The following is a 16105-nucleotide window of genomic DNA, read 5'->3' as shown; positions in this document are numbered from 1 at the left end:
ATGTTTAATATGTGAGTGATTATTTCTGCAGTAGACTTTTCATCTAAATAAAGTAATACTATTATTTGTATTCATGAAGCAAACAACATGGAAATGTTTTTATGAAGTTTGGAAACCCCATGCTGCTAGTTCCATAGTTTTGTACTTCTTACCTTTACTTTTTTAAGTGCTTTGGGCTACTCCTGTTATCAGAATGTTGACTCGTGTCAGGTGATTGCTAAGGCCCTGATGTGGCCTTGTGGAACTCACATAAACACTTCCTTCTTTGCATTTGGCTGATGTGCTAGTCAGTGATCACCTTTGTAGCCAAGAGCTCTGCTAAAAAGATTGTTTAGCTTGAAGTTTGGGAAATTAAATCAATATTCTGGGTCTTTCTGACCTCACTTCTCACCATAGTTGGATATTAGAAATTATCTTTAAGCTGAGAGACCTATAACTCAGAATTTAGAAAGTAGGAAATGTAGGGTACTTTTTACTTCTTTAAAAATGGCTAGTATCCTCTGGTTCTGGATAATATGGAATAAATACACACTACTCTTTCTTTACAACTTAATATAATTGTAAAACCTGGATAGAATGCATGGTAAATAGCAGCAAGCAGATTGGGGGAAAAAAACAACAGTTTTCAAAATACCACCAAACCTTCAGGATTCCCTGACCTAATGTCATCGCAGACAGAGACCTGGAACTAAGCATTGTGAATACAGACAGAATGAGATCCATAAGCCCTCTAGTTTTGGTTTGAGGAATGAGAAAGCATGAAAAGTTCACCCACTTTTTTTTTTCTTTCCTTTGTCTACATTTTGTCACAACTCCCTTTCAAGAGTCATATGTTAATGACATCAATTTGCAGTAGGTATCTGCAGGAGTCAAAAGGCTGAGGGAAGGGAATCTTACTGTTTGCTGGAAGTGTAGATCCAAGAGGTTAGAGGCAAACTCCATTGCTTTTTTTTAGTTTGTCCTCCCATGTTTCGCATCAGACAGGCATGGGAATAGATGTAGACTGTTCCTGGCTGGAAGGCCAAAAAGGGTCGTATTCAGGAAATTGGAAAGTGCCAAGTAGAAAAGAAAAGAACTTGGGAAGGAGACTCATGAAGTTGTGTACAAAAACCTGAGCTCCCTATCAGTTGGTACAAATGCAAAGATGTGATCCTACTCAGCATTTCAAACACAGAAAATTGAGATATAGGATAAAACTCCACCCAGGTTGCATATTGACCACTGGGTGGCGCACTCACAGGAAAAATCCACATAGAAAGGCTTTGAAAACTGGACTGATGCTGGAATCACAACCTATAGAAAGCATATTGGAACTTGCAGCTTGAACCTAATCAGGTCAACTGCCTATGAAAATGAAAACTTCAGTGTACTCTATAGGATTTAAGAAGATTCTGAGTTTCATAACATATTATTCAGAATATCAAGGATATAATTCAAAATTAACATGAAAACCCAAATATCTCAAATCACATTGGAAGAGGCATTATAATATAGATATAAACTTAAAACCATGTGTTATAAAAACACATGAATAAGCCAGATACCCCTGCAATAAGTGTTAAACTAAAAGTATCAGCAAAGAAATAAAAAGTTTAAAGAGGAGCCAAATAAAAATTTAACTGAAAAATACAAAAGTCATAGTAAAAAAAGTCACTGGATGGATGGATCAATACAATAGCGGAATAGAGATTAAAGAGGGAGGAATCACTGAACTTTATAGGTCAATAGAAATTTTCCAATGTGAACAATAAAGAGAAAAATGATAGAAAAAAAGTTGTCAGAAAACCGTGGGCCAGTGACATAAGGGCATACATTTGTGTCATTGGAGTACCAGAAGGAGAGGAGAAACAGTGCAACACAGAAAGAAAACATGTTTGGCTGAAAAAAAATACTGGCTGAAAACTATAATTATGTTGAAATTCATAGAACTGTACACCAAAAGGGAGGGAAATTCAGTTTTACTGTATGAGAATTTAATAAATAAAATAAAATTTGAAAGCAAGTCATATTATATTGTGGTGGTAATGTGGAATGTTTATTCAGCAGCGGTAAATCCTGGACTCCTTTGCCCTTGGGTATTACTGGTTCCATGGGGAATGTTTTAATCTTTTCCCTCTTTTCCCACCTTATCACTGAAGTGAGTAATTTGGTGTGAACACTGGTGGCAAGATGTTTAGTTTCTTTTTCTTCTTTTTAGAGCCACTCTTGGTGTGTAATAGTTTGTCTTATATTTTATTTTCTAAAGTGTAAAAGTTTCCTACTTAACTGCAAGGAACTGAAAGGACATGAACAACCGGAAGAAAGAAAGAAGGTTATTTTTTTTTTTTAACTTAAGAGTATTTTATGGAATGTTAGTAAAAATTGGCAGCATTGCTTATTTAATCCTAAAAATGTGCCATTAATTAAATACCTGTACTTTCACAGCTCTGCAGACATTTGTCAGGGATTGTACAGGTTCAAAAGTAAACACTAGAATATCTATTAGGAAAGAGAAGAACTAGAAGTGGTTCAGAAATGGATCCCGTGAATTGACACTTAATCTGTAAATGCTATTTGCTGTCTAAAAGAATGCTTGACTAAAGCTGTTCATCCTGAAGTTATTTAGTGATATGGTGATAGTGAAATTCAGGTATAAGTAATACATAATTTAAGTTTATTAGTGAGCTGTCTTGCATTATTGATCACCATGTTAGTTTGGTAGTTCCTGTTTGGATTTGCATACAGTTAGTAGTTCTTTAAGCAAATAGCTGCTCTTTTCTTGGGAAAACTTGGGTTACCTAAGTAATGCAAATTGAAATCGATAAAATTTTCAGGTTTTCTTGAGTTTCCAAGACTATTTTTTGCTGTTGTTAGTGTGTGAATAGAAGAATCTTTACTTTTCTGCTCTTCCTGTTAATTGATGGCTGGTTATCAGATGATTAGTGGACTTAACTATAAGGTACTGAAACTCAAGATAGTTAAGTTGAGGGGCCCCTTGGGTGGCTCAGGTGGTTAAGCATCCAACTTTGGTTCAGGTCATGATCTTGTGGTTCACGAATTCAAGCCTCGCGTCGGGCTCTGTACTGTCAGCTCAGAGCCTGGAGCCTGCTTCGGATTCTGTGTCCCCCTCTCTCTCTGCCCCCACACCTGCTTGTGCAGATGATTAAGTTGATTGCGTATCCTTATTCATTGCCTTTTTTTCTTTTTGTTCTTTTATATGTTTTGTCACTATAGTTGACCATTTCTGGGTGAGCAAGAAGAGGTTTTGGAGCTCAGCTCAAACTTTCCACTTGTGAAAGGGATTGTAATGTTTGAGAGGCAACAGTGAAATAGATAAAGTGTGGTTTTAAGATCATTTATGGATCTTATATGTTCATCTTTGTTTATGGATATGAATTATGCCGACGTAGAGAAAATTTTTTAATAAGAATATGTGTATATCTCTACATATACACACATATATGGATTTATAAGGGGATGTAAGTGGTTCATAAAGGATTTTCTCATGTAGGTATATTTTTCACTTCATACAACAGTACAGTGATTTTAGTAGTGCTAATATCACTATTTTATATATAAGGGACGAAGACTTAGAGTTTTAAATGACTTTCCCCAAACCATACTGATAATAAACAGTAAAATTGTGACTTGAATACAGAACTAGGATGTTGACTGCCAGCTCAACGTTATTTTCATTTCATAATACTGCCTTTAAAAAGCAGTGAGAATCTAAGTTACTATTTGAAAAAGGCTGTTGCCATTTTAAATTCCTTTTGCTGTGATTTCTGCTATTTTTAGGGACATAGTACCCTAGGTATTGTGTGGGTACCATAGGAGAAACCATATTTATACATAAAATATTTCCCTCAACATGTAAGTTTCCAGACCTCTGCACATGTGTTAGGGCATGATAATAATACTAATTAACATTTCCTGAGAGCTTTCTATGTGTACTTAACATGAATGATTTTATTTTGTTCTTATAGCCTCCCTCATGAGATAGGTACAGTTATTTTCCTTACTTACCAAATGAAGAAACAGAATCTTTGTTATCTAAGTAATTTATGTAAGGTAATATATGTACAGTAATGAATTAGAGATTGATTTCAAACTGTTAAAATGAGGGGTGCCTGGGTGGCTCAGTCGGTTAAGCGTCCGACTTCGACTCAGGTCACGATCTCGTGGTCCGTGAGTTCGAGCCCCGCGTCGGGCTCTGGGCTGATGGCTCAGAGCCTGAAGCCTGCTTCCGATTCTGTGTCTCCCTCTCTCTCTGCCCCTCCCCCGTTCATGCCCTGTCTCTCTCTGTCTCAAAAATAAATAAACGTTAAAAAAAATTCAAACTGTTAAAATGATAGAGTGTTTCCTGAAAGAGTAGTTTTACTCAAATAATAATATGAAAAGTGTTTGCATTCAAGTCATATTACATACTAAAAAGTGCTTTGGATGGACTCTGAAAGGTATCTTAGATACCCTATCTTAGATAGGGGTTAAAATTTTCTTAATTTTCTAATTTGTTTATATTCTGGGGGGGGGGGGGCACTGAAGATCCTGGCCTGACAGGATTAGAAAACTCCTAATTGGAATCTCATGGCATATTATTAAAGTGGGTCAAGATCAGAGTGTGAGAATACTTGACTGACAAATTGAGTAGTTTGGGGCTCTGAGGGACTCTTCAGTTATTTTGAAGCAGTGTTTGTGAGGTCTTCACTAAGTATGGCATGGAATGGATTAAATAGACCAGTGTTGAGGGTGATGAAGGCATTTTTATGTAGATAAAGACCTGGGTTAGGGAAATAATAGGAATGGAATAAAAGAGTTGGAAAGGAGCTCTTTTAAATGGCAGGCTGACTGTATTTTGTAATTTGACATTTACCTAGTCCTTGCATTTACCTGGGAGTAGAATTGTTGGGTTATGGTAATTCCATCTGTAATATTTTGAGGAACTGTCAGAGTATTTTCCAAAGTGCCTGGCACCATTTTACAGTATCACTGACCCAAGTATGAAGGTTCCAATTTCTCCAAATCCTGGCTAACAATTGTGATTATCTGCCTGTTTGATTATAGCCATTTTAGTGGCTGTGATTTGCATTTCTCTAATAGCTAATAATGATTTTGAACATCTTTTCATGGGCTTATTGGCTATCTGTGTTGTCTTCTTTGGAGAACTATCTTTTTAGATCATTTGCCCATTTAATAATTTTTTATTGAGTTATCATAGTTTTTTGTATATTCTAGATACAAGTCCCTTATCAGAGATAGGATTCTGTTGTCTTTTCAATTTTTTATTTTTATGATGTCCAGTTTACCTACTTTTTCTTTTATTGCTTGTGTTCCTTCTTGGTGTCACGTGTCAGAAAGACTTTTAAATGGTGCAGAGGAAAGAAAGCAGGAAGCCCTATATCACTCAGTCTGTGGAAGAATGTTTTTAGGCTTTACTTATAGTAAGTCATAGGATTTGGGCAGCTGCAAATAACTTGACTGTTGGGATCATGTGGTTTAATTAAGAGGAGAGGTCAGTTAATTAAGGGAAGAAGTCAATTGTTTCTCCATGGACAAAGAAGTAAAACTTTACAGCATAATCATTTTCTTAAATTGATGGCTGTGAGGTGATAAAATGTAAAGTAATAAAAACAAAATAGTTTAGAAAATGACTTCCTCTGTAGATTTTAAGGAATAGTACAGGCTACCTGACTGTAAGGTGGGTGGGAGGGCAGTGGAAGGGTGAAAGAATCCAGTGTGGGAATGAATTAAAGGAGAGACAGATAAAGAGGCAGTCCACATTGTCATTGTCTTATGATCATGTTGGGTCTTGGTAGCAATTCTGACTGCTTTGGAAGATTGTTTAATATTTTAGGTACATGTGTTCTCTATTTCTTTGTTTTTCTGATGCTGCAAGAAGTACCCTTGCTTTTAATGGACAAATTAACTGAAAGATTGAATCCATTTTCCCCCTCATTCTTATGAATATGTAGTTGATCTCTTCCTTGCGCTGTCTCTTCTCACACATGTGAATATGCCTGTAATTTAAATAGACATGGCAGAAAGTCAGTATTCCTTATTTAGAAAGGACTTTATAGTGTTAAACACATGTTATTGAACCAAATCATATGGTATATCACTGTCAACAGTGTAATAAGATACAAGCCATGTTTATAAATTTATAAGTTATCTCTACACCCAATGTGGGGCTCAAACTCATGACCATGAAATCAACAGTCACATGCTCTAGCAACTGAACCAGCCACACACCCCTGTAATAAGCCATGTTTAAAACACATTGGTAGATTTTTAGGGGAAAGGAATGTCTATTACAAAATGGTATAGTCTTTAAAATGAATTAATATTACATTATGCATTCAAGCAAAACCAAAATTAATGAAAAATTTACATTTTAATTTTATTGGGAAGGGGTTAATAGCTATTAACTCACAATGTCTGATTAGGAAACTAGTGTGGGGAAAGCTGTTAATAACAGAAAAGTGTCTTGAGTACTATTTTGCTTTACTCACAGTTTGAGTTTGGGGGATCTACTGTTTCAGCTCTCTAGAGCTATATCACCTACATAAAAATCTACTTTCATGTCTGCCTTCTTGCCAAAGCATGTCCGTCCCTTAATTAGGAAAGGATAATTAAAATATAACTTGTATGGAAATAAAAAAGACACACCATGGAGTTTATCTAAAATATTTTCATTCTTTTAAAGAAGCAATTTTGTTACCTTTCATTGGAAACTGCTACTTTAGGAGCAAGGGAAAGGAAGATTAGGAAGATTCATAGTTTTCTTTAGCTAGTCGTTCAGTATATTGAAGACCAGGAGGTAAAACCTAGAATTGTATTAAAGTACAGTGGCTCCTTGGATACATGAAAGTGTGCGTATGTCTTGTATTCTACAGTAGATTGAGAGTTAGGACACTGAGTAAGTGATTTAGCCTTTCTGGCGTGGTGTGTGTGTGTGTGTGTGTGTGTGTGTGTGTGTGTGTGTGTGTGTTTGTGTTTTCCAATGTGTAAACAAGGAAAGAGGAAAATGTACTCCATATTCTATGATTTCTGTGGTGAAGTACCTTGCCTAGCTCTTAATTGTTAAATGATTGCCTACCCTCATCCTCCTATGCTCCTGACACACGTATAACCAGCTTCAGTGTTTAGGCCAGACTACTTGGTATGATTTTATGTTTGTTCTGGATCTTTAATTCACAAAAATTTATCTAAAATTTTTTAGTCCTTTTTATTTTAATTAAGATGTCTCAAAGTACATTGTAGACTGTCTTCTAGTATGTTAGGGTTGAGTGGACCTATTCATGTTCACCTCTCTGGGTAATTGATGATTTCATGGAGAGTTCACTAATGACTAATACCATGTAAACAGACTTTGAGGTTTTTTTTTCTTACATATTTGCCCATATTGAAACTCATGTGTTACTTTACCTCATTTAGGAGGCTCTATGAAATATTCAAGCAGTCACCTTAGCATTTTGTTAGCCAGAGTTACTGCACTGTTTTTTGTACACCTAGCCATTAAAGTTGGTTTCCCTGTCCAGATTATGCATCTTTTCTGATCAGTGCAGAATCCATTTATCCTTCTCCATCTATTTCAGCAAATGTTTTTACTCTCCTTGGTTTTGTTGTCTGTCAGCCCTTTAAGCAGGACAAGAAATATCCTTTATACAATCATAACTTAGGCTTTTGTTTTTACTGTTGCTTTGAACAGTCCATATCATAGAATATTTTTAAAGTCTTCAAAAAGAAAAATATTGCAGCATTATTTACAGTACTCAAACAGTGGAAGCATCCCAAGGGGCCATTGACAGATAAATGGATAAAGATGTAGTGTGTGTGTGTGTGTGTGTGTGTGTGTGTGTGCGCGTGCGCGCGCATGCATACATGCATTTGTATACATACATATATACACACACAATGGAATATTACTCAGCCATGAAAAAGAATGAATTCTTGGTATTTGAAACAATATGCTTGGAGCTAGAGAGTATAATGCTAAGTGAAGTCAGTCAGAGAAAGACAAATACTATATGATCTCACTCATATGTGGAATTTAAGAAACAAACCGAATGAACAAAGGAAAATTGTGTGCAAGAGAGAGAGCGAGAAACCAAGAAATAGACTCTTAACCACAGAGAATAAACTGGTAGTTACCAAAAAGGAGGTGGGTGGAGGGAAGGGGGAAATAGGGAATGGGGATTAAAGAGTACACTTATCATGCTGGGGGAAAGAAAAGAATAAAGAATAAATAAATTAAGCCCAAGAGTTACTTTTGACATTATATTTACCCCTCAGGAGGAAATCTAAGAGAGATTGGTCTTGTGTCTTTCTCCTTCCTGTCCTTCCCCATCCCCACCTCAATAAACTTTGTTCCCTGGCTGTCTGTGGATTATGCTTGATTATTGAATCAGTGGACTTTCTTTGTTCCAGATCAGCTTTATAAGAATCATGAACCAATTAATCTGTACAGTTTCAGGCTTTCTTTTGCACCTTCTTAAGGACAAGTAGAGTTATTAATCTGCCTTCCTTCTGACACAGTAGTTACTGATCACTAAGTAGTCACAGTTCTTTGAGATTGTGAAGTCATGGTTAGTTGTCATTCAGACTTAGTTATTTCTTTGTATCAGTTATCTTTATTACTTTTTGATCTAGTATCTTTAACTTCTGCTTTAAAAATTGTATCTTTCTTGATCAACTTCTCCAATAAATATGGAAACATGAAATGCATGAGTATCTCTTCTCACTTTATTCCCTGAATGAAACTTTTATTATTAAAATACTTTTTTAAAAGTTCCTTGCACTATGATTCCCAGGCTCCTTTCAAGAGCCTTATTTTCTTATAAGATGCACTCTTTTCTCCATGAAAATGTGATTGTATCAGTTCTTATTTATTATCTGTCCTTCATAGAATAAATTTTTAGTGCAAGTAAGTAGCAAAAAATTCTGAACCATTAATTTCTTGTTCACTCTACATTCCTGATTTTGTTTATAACACGGACTGTATATTTGATTGTAGAGCCTATTTTGACATAATGCATGATAGCTTTTCATATTTTAAATTAATGATATTTAGTAACAAATTGATTCTTCCCCCATTTGTCTTTACCAGTGGATTCAGTATTCAAAGAGAGCTCTTTGGCAAGTGCATAACCTGACTGAAATGTCAGGGAACAGATGGAAAGGAGTTCCATAGGAACTGAGTTTGACTTTCTGAAAAATAGCTTTACTGGCTTTTCTCCCCTCCAGAAGTGATATGAATAAGAGCTCAACCTTCAAATGAAAGAACAGCTGTTTTTAGGTTTGTATTCAGTGGGGGATAAAAGCCCTTTCATATAAAGTCTTAGCCCAGTGATTGATTTATTTTTGAAGGGCTGTGAGTTCTCAGAACATCGAGAATATCTCACAATCAGATGTAAGTACAAGAACATAGTTCATAGCTGGGAAAAGTCTTTTGAATTTTCCTAATGAAATTCCTGCCTTGATTAGGATGAAAAATTGCATTTAGGATAATTAACTTACTCATAATATGAATATGAAGGAAACTAAGTATATTCATGATAATATAAATGTGTATTATAAAAGTTATTATAGTCAAGTTCTCTGCTTATGTGTAGGTAGGATATCCATACAAATTTTCAAGTTTCACCATAAAGTACTGAAGATCAAATTCACAGTGTTTTGTAAGTGGTATTTAAATTATTGATCCACTGCATGATCCATTTAGGTGAATCTATCCTGAGTCTTTCAAGTATTAACTGTAACAAATTAAGCTATCATTTTCACAGTTACATGATGAATTTGAGGCAGGAGACTCTACCTGACATAAAGTACTTTTGTATTAGACAGAGCTAAAAATACATTGGAAGAAAACAAAGGTGAAGAGAAAGATGGGCTTTTTGGCAGCCAAACAAATTTAGCTCTGACTGTTGGGGTCATCTCTGATTACTTAACTTTTAATACATTAAAATTGTATGTGATCTTCATGATGAATCTTCTGTGTGTACCATTGAACCAAATAGTTCTTTCTCTTATTTGCTTTTACATCTTTAGGTGGGGAAATCAGGTGCTGTGTTTCTGTGTGTGTGTGTTTCTGTGTGTGTGTGTGTGTGTGTGTGTGTGTGTGTGTGTGTGTGTGTGTGTGTGTTTTCTTTTTGGGTTCACATAAGCATAATTTGCAAGACTTCTGCCATGGTAGGAATTAATTGTGGTGATGGAAACTGAAATGTTGTTTCATGCTAATTTTATAATGTGTATATACTGCAGAAGTTAGACAAAGGAACTAAGTTAAACAAAGATCTAGAGGTACTGCCAAACCTAAAAACAACAATGGCACAAAGAAGAGAACAGAATGCAGGGTCCAAAGCCAACAAAATCCAAATGTAAATTTGCTAGTTGACAGGCATCACATGTAAATGGGCTTATTTTGGCAACTGTTGGAGTTAAATACAAAAGACATCACTTATACATAAGCAAAAGTAATTGAGGGCGTTTTTGGGGGTAATTTTTAAAGAAAATGGTCTTTCGAAATTTATAGTAGCCATTTAGTTTGTATGAAGAATGCTGCCTTTCACTTTTGTTAAAATCCATTTATTGTTTTACTTAATCCCATTACTAGCGTACTGTCTTTCTTCATATTCATTAAAGTTATTTTGGGTGACACAAGAAGAAGACATGGCTATTACATCAAAAGTTTACTGAATACATTTTGTTGTAAGTCTTGGATTGGGGCCCATAGGATCTGCTATGTTTGCAGTGTATTTTATATTGTAACTTTAATTGCCATTTTCCAACCCTTGCCTGTGTGGCATTTACTTGATGTAATTACAAAAATGCCTTTTACCTTATTTTATGGCAAGGGATAAAATAAAAAAAAATGAATCCCTAGCTGGTTACAAGTCTGACTCAGTTGTAGCTCATCAGGTGGCCGTGGAGAAAGGGAAACACAAGTAGGAAGATCTCTTCAAAGATAGAATTAAGGAATGAAAACAGATCATTCTTACAGAAATAAAAAGATCTAAGAAATGGTTATCACTTTTCTTTATGTTCAGAAAACAGTGATTTCGCCCCCCATAGGATGGGGTTATTTACATATGAATATTTTTCCTTACAAGTTATTAGGTGTTCTTTTTTCTTTTAATTGTGGTAAAAAAAAAAAACCCATAGTTAACATTAGATATACTCTCTTAGCAAACTTTCAAGTGTACTGTACAGTACTGTTAACTGTATGCTCGTTGTTGCATAGCAGATCTCTAGAACTTTTTCATCACGCATGACTGAAACTCTGTACCCATTAAACAACACCCCATTCCTTCCCCTGGCCATTGGCAACCATCATTCTACTTCCTGTATTTGTGAATTTGGTTACTTTATATCTCATATAAATGGATTCATGCAGTATTTGTATTTTCTGTGAGTCACTTATTTCACTTAGCATAAGGTTCATCTATGTTGTAACCTAAGAAAAGACCTTTGTTTTTTAAGGCTGAATAATATTCCATTGGATGAATATACTGCATTTTCTTTATCTGTTCATCCACTGATGGATATTTGTTATCTCTTAGCTATTGTGAATAATGCTGAAGTGAACATGAGAGTAAGTGCAAATATCTCTTCAAAATCCTGTCTCTAGTTCTTTCGGATAAATAACTTGAAGTGGTATTGCTAGATCATATGGTAGTTCTATTTTTAATTTTTTTGAGGAACCTCCATACTGTTTTCCACAGTGGCTGCACCATTTTACATTCCCACCTACAGTGTACAAGGTTCCAATTTCTCCAGATCCTCACCTATACTTTTTTTGTTTATTGTTTTTTGTTTGTTTTCTGTAATGGCCATCCTAACAGTTGTGAGGTGATACCTAATTGTGGTTTTGATTTGCATTCCTTTGATGATTAATGATGTTAAGAATTTCATATCTGTATCCTTCTCTCTCTGCCCCTCCTCTGCTTGTGTTCTCTCTGTCACAAAAAATAAATAAACATATTTGGCTATCTGTATGTGTTCTTTGGAGAAATTTGGTGTTCTTAATTCATTTAAGAGAATATTTAAGAGGTATCTGGGTGGCTCAGTCAGTTAAGCATCTGACTTTAGGTCAGGTCATGATTCCATGGTTCCTGAGTTCCTGATTCCATGGTTCCATCAGGCACTGTGCTGACAGTAGAGAGCCTGCCTCGGATCCTCTGTCTCCCTCTCTGTCCCTTCCCCCTTCTCTGCTTCTCCCCTTCTCTCCACCCCTCCCTTGTGCACAGTCTCTCTCAAAAATGATAAACAAAATATTTTTTTAAATTTAAATTTAAAATTTTTAAAAAGAGGAATATTTAAGTCACTGAAATGTCAGTGAAGTAAAAGATACTGAATTTCTTGAAGTTTTTTTGTAATTGTATTTGAGTTATATGTAATTGAGAGAGAATATTTATTTTTTTTATTTTTTTTTTTTTATTTTTTTTTTTCAACGTTTTTTATTTATTTTTGGGACAGAGAGAGACAGAGCATGAACGGGGGAGGGGCAGAGAGAGAGGGAGACACAGAATCGGAAACAGGCTCCAGGCTCCGAGCCATCAGCCCAGAGCCTGACGCGGGGCTCGAACTCACGGACCGCGAGATCGTGACCTGGCTGAAGTCGGACGCTTAACCGACTGCGCCACCCAGGCGCCCCGAGAGAGAATATTTAAATGTATGTTAAACTGGAAGTAGTTCTGTATTTATTTGCTCAGCGATTGCTTTTAGTTTAGCTTACATTTTTTCAAAAAAAAAAACCCTTATTTTTAAATTCTATAAAATTATTTTAAAATTTTCAAATAATATAAACTCCTTTTAGAAAAGTTGAAAAATGATAAAAAGGAAAACAATAAGAATCCAACTTTTCACATGAAGCTATTAAACACTTTTTGTATTTCTTCCAGTTTTTCCCCCTGAGGCATTACAGTTACCATGATGAATATGCAGTTTGTACCTTGATTTTTTTACTTTAAACTATGATGGAAAGAAAATTTTTATTAAAAGAAGCTTAACTGATAAAAGGAAAATAAAGTAGAATGATTTTGTATATTCAAATTGGATACTTTCAAATTGGAAACAAAGAAAAAGCTTTTAAATAAAATGAGAAAAGTGAAAAAGCAGAGATGATAGGTGTTGAAATCCTTAAACTAAGAGGAGTAACTGGGAAATAGTAATTGAATTATTGCATGTATATCATCTTGGAAATATAAGTCAGAACACATTATAATAAGTCTGTGCTATAATGAGCCATATGACTACTGGGTTTTAAATTTGTTAAGAATTTACCTGCGGATTTTTTTTTAAGTGTGGTTTAACACTTCTTACACTGTAATTTAGTTACAGTTGACCCTTGAACAACACAGGTTTCAGTTGTTTGAGTCCACTTATATGTGGATCTCTTTCAGTCAATATAGTACAATACTTAATCTCACGATTTTCTCAATAAAATATTCTTTTCTCTAGCTTACTTTATTATAAGAATAAAATATAATACATATAAAAATGTGTTAATCGACTGTGTTATCAGCAAGTCTACCTCTGTTAACAGTAAAGCTGTTAAGTTCTTAGGGAATCAAAAGTTATACACGGATTTTTGACCATGTAGGTAGTTGGTGCCCCTATTCCCTCCCACCCTCTCCATGCCATTCAAGGGTCAACTATATTTTTATTCCAATGAACTTCTTGTTCATTAGAGAAACTCTTCCAGGGCATATATTCTTGTTGAATGAATCATCATGCTCAGATAGAGTTCCAGCTTTGTGACTGATTCACCTTACTAATATTTCTTCTTTTCTAACTATTCTAATATTTTTATCAGTCTTGCTTTTATACATTTTTTTCTGGCCAGAATTAAATGCCTCTAACTTTACTGTGTTAGAATTAAAGCTTTCATTCTGACTTTAATTCACATGTGATTTTCAGGTTAGTTTCTTTTACAGAACTATTTTTAAGGCCACATCTTCTGCTTGGAAATAATGCAGTATTTTTAAAGGTTCATAGATTTATTATGTTTTCAATACAAATACGTGTCTTGAGGCCTGTGGATATAAAATGTAAAGAAGTATGTAAGGGGGGTAACTTCATCTGTTTATTGACTTTAACTTGATCATTTGTGGTGCTGATGCCTATTACACATATGATATAAAATGCCAAGTGAAAGAAACATGATGAGGAAGTGAATGACCAAGTATGATTCCTCACTCAGAGTAGTTACTTGGTAAATGCTTCTTGAATAGAAATTGGGAAATTGGGAAACAGATATAATTAATGACATAATGATAATATTTGCTGTCATGTGTTACCTTAATCTTTTTAAACAACCCACTGAAACTTTGCAGGGAAAGGGTTTTGTGAGGATAGTTAATTGTAAACTTAGGAACTACTACATGCAAGATTTCCAGGCATTTTTGTATGCTGTCTCATTTAAGTAGGCAGAGCCAGTGTTACTGGATTTTCACAAATGAGAAAACTCAAGCAAAGAAAAAGATGTTCCGTTCAAGTCATACATCTTGAACTATGCTTGGCCTACTACCTCAAATCGTATTTTTCACCCCCATAGTATGAAGATACTATTTCCTTTTTATTTTCTAGGTTTGTATTCTCATAAAAGTGGGGAAACCAACATTGATTTGGCATGAACTTAAATGTTTTTGCAGTCTGATTATCTTTGCAGTATAACCCAGATGTACTTTATGGTTAGGTTTTTAAAGATGACATGATTTACTGTAAGTAATTAGTCATTCCTACTGAGGATTTCTAAACACAGAAAATAATTGCTTCAGCAGGTTATCAGTATTCCAGTCAGAGAGGAAGAAGCAGTACCACAAATGGGAAATCCAACTTAGATTCAGTCACTTCATTAAGCATCAGATACCTGCCTTCCCCAATTTTACTCAATGGCAAGATTGTTAGATGAGTTGTCTGACAATGAGAATGAAAAGGCCTTTTCTGAAGTTTCAAACAGCTTACATTTATTGGGCATTTACTATGTGACAGATACTGCACTAAGTGCCTTGCAAGTATCATCTCATTTCATTTTCACTTAGGCTGTAAGTTATGTACTGTTATCAACCTCCATTTTTTTGAGGAAGAGCGTCTTTTTTTTAATGTTTATTTATCTTTTGTGACAGAGAGAACACAAGCAGAGGGGGGGCAGAGAAAGAAGGAGACAGAGAATCCCAAGCAGGTTTCGCAATGTTGGTGCAGAGCCTGATGCAGGGCTCAAACCCACAAACTCTGAGATCATGACCTGAGCCAAAATCAAGAGTCAGATGCTTAACCCACTGAGCCACCCAGCTGCCCCTTGGAAGAAACAGTCTTAACAGAGTCGTCATATGCCTAGTAAATGGAAAAGTCAGGGATTGTACTTGGATCCAGCTAGACTGTAAAGCAAATTTTCCTGGTATGGCTTTGATAGTTACAGTTTATGTATTGTGTCTGCTTTGTTGAGTTGAAAAGACAGACTGATGAGAGAAATTGAGGGGAAGTCAGCTAGATCCACTCCTAAACTTCTGGAATAAATACATTAAATGTTATAATATGTCAGATTTTCTTCACATTCTCAATAAATATCTTTCCCTTAAATGTACAGTTCACTGAGCTTGATAAACGTATACACACCCATCAATCCAAGGGAGATATTGAGAGGCTTTTCTGGGACAGCAGGAGAATTGAAAGCCAACCTGATCAAAGAGGAATGATGTTTTGAAAAAAGTCAGAAGAAGAAACTAGACCACGGGTTCATATGTTAAAAAGAGGTGGGAGGAATACCAAACAACGAAGATATTTGATATTGTGTATGGATATAGAATTGGGTAAATCAATACAGTTCAAGTCTTTCCACTTTGAGACTGACAAGGGGGGGATAGATAACACCACTTAGAATTGAGTGTGTTCGTTTGATGAGTTGATAGAAAACACAGATTTGTTTTTAATTACTGTGAAATCAAAGTATAGTGATTTTTTTCATTCCTCTTCTCTGCTAAAGTACCTCTGAACAATTTATAAGGTCATATGTATCCATCTATTCTCTCTTGTTATGAATAATTGAGGAGGTCAAGAATCCAAGTCTAGTTCCTTGCTCTTGGGCAAAAATATATTTAAATTGTGCATTTCATCTTTACAGATTCTT

The 16105-nt window shown here is 35.2% G+C and overlaps 1 protein-coding gene and 1 long non-coding RNA gene across 11 annotated transcripts in view; one reads left to right on the top strand and one right to left on the bottom strand.

The window, feature by feature from the left end:
- TCF12 (transcription factor 12) overlaps positions 1-16105 on the top strand; it is a 377037-nt gene that overhangs the window by 119560 nt on the left and 241372 nt on the right. The window lies entirely within an intron of this gene.
- Positions 5806-16105, bottom strand: part of LOC109262935 (uncharacterized) — a 33998-nt gene continuing 23698 nt past the window's right edge. Inside the window, exon 2 of the long non-coding RNA XR_002078021.2 lies at positions 5806-5996. This is a non-coding gene — a long non-coding RNA (uncharacterized LOC109262935). The remainder of the gene's footprint in view (positions 5997-16105) is intronic.

The sequence above is a fragment of the Panthera pardus genome, unplaced genomic scaffold, assembly GCF_024362965.1.
Source record: "Panthera pardus isolate Hobbes unplaced genomic scaffold, ASM2436296v1 HiC_scaffold_24, whole genome shotgun sequence".
Lineage (NCBI taxonomy): Eukaryota > Metazoa > Chordata > Mammalia > Carnivora > Felidae > Panthera > Panthera pardus.
This window is presented reverse-complemented; position numbering and strand designations above follow the sequence as displayed.